Below are 4,194 nucleotides of genomic sequence, written 5' to 3'. Positions count from 1 at the left end.
GGCCCCCGTCGATTGCTGCTGGCCTCCGTCGACCTATGCCGACCGTCATCAACTGCAGCCGACCACCGCTGACCGGATACCGTCAGACGACGTTGTAATCTGAAAATCTAGTAATAATATCTCGTATATGGGGCAATATGTCTCTGCAATCATCAACTTATAGTAAAATTTTTTAACTGGGTCAGACACCGTGATTTTTTCCCTTTACGGGTTTTCCACGTAAAAATTTCTGGTATCATTACTTGTTATTTTCTTTTCATCTGAGTGTGTGTTAAATCCTCTTTCAACGCTAAGACGATAATCTATTACTCTACCGCCTCAAATTTTCTAGCACGCATCCAAAGTGATCTAAACATATTGATCAAATTATAAGTATTTGATAGATAAATACATAGGAAATGTGTGGCATCCATGTAAATCTTCTAGTTCTTTTATATTTTTAATAATAACTATTTAAATAATTATTATGTATATATATATATATATGAATTGTACGGTATGCATATAATTTTTATTTCTCTCTGTCAAGTATGCTGAATATTTATAAAGCGAACTACCTACACACTGATCAACTTATTAAATTTCTTCCATCTTAAAAATTATGACATCAATTAAAAATATGAATGTATAAGTATTATTCGGCAGTTAATGTCACTTTCAAAAAAATAAAAAAGGAATAATTACATATAGATCATTCAAAACATTAATATTTACAAATTAACCAACTTTATATTTTTGTTTGGAACATTGAATTCGATGTATTTGTGCATGTCATTGTCAAACTAATGAGAAATTGATAAAATTGAAAATTAAGGGTTGGGATTTTACTTAGAACTTTAATATTTGAGCTAGAATTTAAAAACAGTATGAAAGAGTGATTGATTTGTAAATAATAAATTTCGGATGGCCTGGATGTAATTTCCCTGAAAAACAAAAATTAAAAAATTTATATATATTTAACAATTTAATGATAATAATGTCTGTATTGGGCTTTTCTGAACCGCGCCGTCTCTGTGCCGAATCTACAGCTCGGCGAGCAGTTGCGAAGTCTCCATCTGGATTTATTGTTCGCAAAACGACGAGGAATCGTTTCCATGAACCCACAAACATCGTGGTCCGTCCGATCTGAAAATATTATCTTGTCCGTTGGATCCGCAATTCTTGTTGGGAAAAGCCAGCTTTATGAATTAATAATGAGACTTTGCAAGCATTTTAATTTTTATGGGAATTTGCATAAATAGCACCCGATTCACATGCATTTTCTTATCTGACTCGAATTTTAATTTTTACATTTAAAATATTTTTTTTTATGTATGAATTTTTGTTAATTTTATATCGATTGATATACCATTTTAAAATATAAATAACAAAAAATATTATTAATATTAATTTTAGAAGTATATATATATATATATATATATATATGAATGTAAATTAATTACTTATTCTCTTATTTTTTTGAGAAGCACATTAAAAGAAGAAAATAAGGCTAATGAATATTTAAAATCTAACTGTACCTAGTGAGTCAAAACATCAAATGTGAGAGATCACTTGGATTTGATTATTCATTTTAAACATATTAGCACCCAAAAAAATGTTATAAATAATATTTCATTCAAAATTCATTTGATTATATTTTGTTTGAATTTTACGTTTCATGCGTGCTAGAAAATTCACGGCGATAGAGTAACAAATTATCGTCTTAGAGTTGCACGAGAATTCAACACACATACAGATGAAAGAAAAATATACAGTAGTGACACCAGAGGTTTTTACATGGAAAACCCGTAAAGGGAAAAACCACAGTGTCTGACCCAGTTGCGAAAATTCACTATGAATGATGAGTATATAGGTAGATCCTTCTCTGAAATTAGAAAAGATGAAATTACAAAGTTTTACAACTCTAATCTGACAGCGGTTCTTGGTGATAGCAGGTTGCAAGGGTCATTGTTGATTGTTGTAGAAGTAGCTGTCCGTCGTGAGTGTTGTAGATGGTTGTTAGAGAAACTGCAGTAAGCAGTTGAGAAACTGTAGTAAGTGCTGTGGACCACATAGGTCGTAGTGGGGAGTATAAATGATGACCGTAGGCCGCGGGGGGCCGGAGTTGGGAGCTACACGAGCTGTGGACCATGTAGGTTGTAGAAATGAGTATGAATGGTATTCGTAAGTTGCGGGGGCCGAATTCGGGAGTTGCATGAGCTGTGAACCACGTATGTCATTTGGGAGAGTATGAATGACGTCTGTAGACCGCGAGGGCAGCAGCCGATAGCTACATAAGTTGATGACCACGTAGGTTGTTGTTGACACATGGATCGTAGTGATAAGCTCTTGTCCCACATATGAGAAATGATTACTAGATTTTTCATGTTATAGAATTGTCGACTAACGGTGTGTGGTTCGTACTAATTGAAGATTGTGGTTAGCAGTAGTCGACGACGGTTGACGGTGGTCAAGGGGGGTTGGTGGGGTCGACGTCGGTTGACGTAGTCAACGACGGTCGGTGGTTGTCGAGGGAGGTCAGCAGTGGTCGATGACGGTCGGCGATGATGTTAAGCTGCGAATTCTTCTCAAAGCCTCATGCTCTCTCGAAGCTTCTGCCATCTCTCATGTGAGGGGTAGTGGTCTATTTATAGTATTTTGGGTGCAATTAATGCACTAATATAAATCATTTTGATCGGACGGTTCAGAAAGTTTTCTCGAATCATACGGTGTTTATTTGATCGGAGTGTCTTGATGATGTTGGAATTGAGTGATCTTAGACGGTGTTTAACGGACATTTGAGTGTCTTGATGATGTTGGAATTGAGTGATCTTAGGCTCATTGGATTTGTCTTGTCGAGACGCTCGATTTGAGTATAAGCTTGCTAGTGTAGGCATTTGTTTGACCTTTCAAACGCGTCAGGAGATCTTCTAAGAGTGTTTTAATAGCTTAATATGGGCTCGATTTGATTCGGATTGGACTAGTTTTTATATCATTAGGTATGTCTCATCGAGTCAGTCAGTTTGACTATAGGTTTGCTAAAATCAGAGCTTTAGATGACTTTTTTATCAAGATTTAAACGTTTCTTATTTAAAATATTGTCTCGAGGTATGTGGCATGCCTTGAGATTCGTGCCAGATGATGAAAATTTGTTAGTGGTGTTTCAACGCTTCTTTCTTCAAACACAACTTATTTATTAATTGTCCTCCATAAAGATGAAGAAACTTCATAATATTTATAAATTAAGCTTCCAATGTTGATTAGAAGACTATTGATTTGTAGCCAGTGATTAGTATCGAGGCAACAAATATTACATAATATGGATTTTTGTTTGAAGAGGGGCTTTAATGAGCTTTGAAATGATTGTCAATGTGATTATTGCTATGAACAATTATTTGAAGGGTTGAGAATTTTCAAAAGGGGAATCATTATGCAATGTTATTAAAGTTGTAGCAAAATAAAAGTTATTCTACGTAAAAGTTATATATTTAAGCATACCAATAGCTTAGTTGGTAGCTGGACACTTGAACTATTCATGTAACCCTCGAACAGTCCAATCGATGAACGAGGCATATATATCAAAATATAAAACTTTTTGCCTCTAATTTAGTAATGATGATGGCCTGGTGAAGCTCAGATGACCGAATCAAGTAGATCTTGCAAAGACTTAATATAGGGACAGGCGCTGGAACGGAGCGGAGCGGAGCGGAGCGAAAGAATCTGTCCAAATTAGGAAGTTACGTTATATGGGTTGGGGCTATACGGTACATGGATAATTTGAGAATTACATATTGTACTGCAGGGCTTACTCTAGGATTATAAATAGACCTGTTTGTAATCCTAGGTCTTTGAGAGAGCTGAATCCCTGAATTATGTAACATCTTTTCTGATTATTGAAATGAACTCGCCGCTCTGCTCCCGAGGACGTAGGCATCTTTGCCGAACCTCGTTAAATATCTGTGTTCTTCTGGATTTGTGTCGTTATTACTGTTTTTCTTCGCCCTTATTTTCTCAACAGGACTTGACTTGATTGAATCATAAGTTGTTCATGTTCAGTTCAAGCTTGAGACAAACTTCAAAAATATGTTTATACTTTACTTGCTTAAACTTTTTTATTTTATTCTTGATTTGACTTGGCTTATTTTTATTAATTAAAAACTTAAAAATTCAAATGAATATTTAATTTTTCATATAGAATTAAAATTTTATTTTGCA

This window comes from Phalaenopsis equestris, unplaced genomic scaffold (genome assembly GCF_001263595.1).
Source record: "Phalaenopsis equestris unplaced genomic scaffold, ASM126359v1 Scaffold000038, whole genome shotgun sequence".
Classification (NCBI taxonomy): domain Eukaryota; kingdom Viridiplantae; phylum Streptophyta; class Magnoliopsida; order Asparagales; family Orchidaceae; genus Phalaenopsis; species Phalaenopsis equestris.
The sequence above is the reverse complement of the archived record's forward strand: the minus strand, read 5'-3'. Positions refer to the sequence as shown.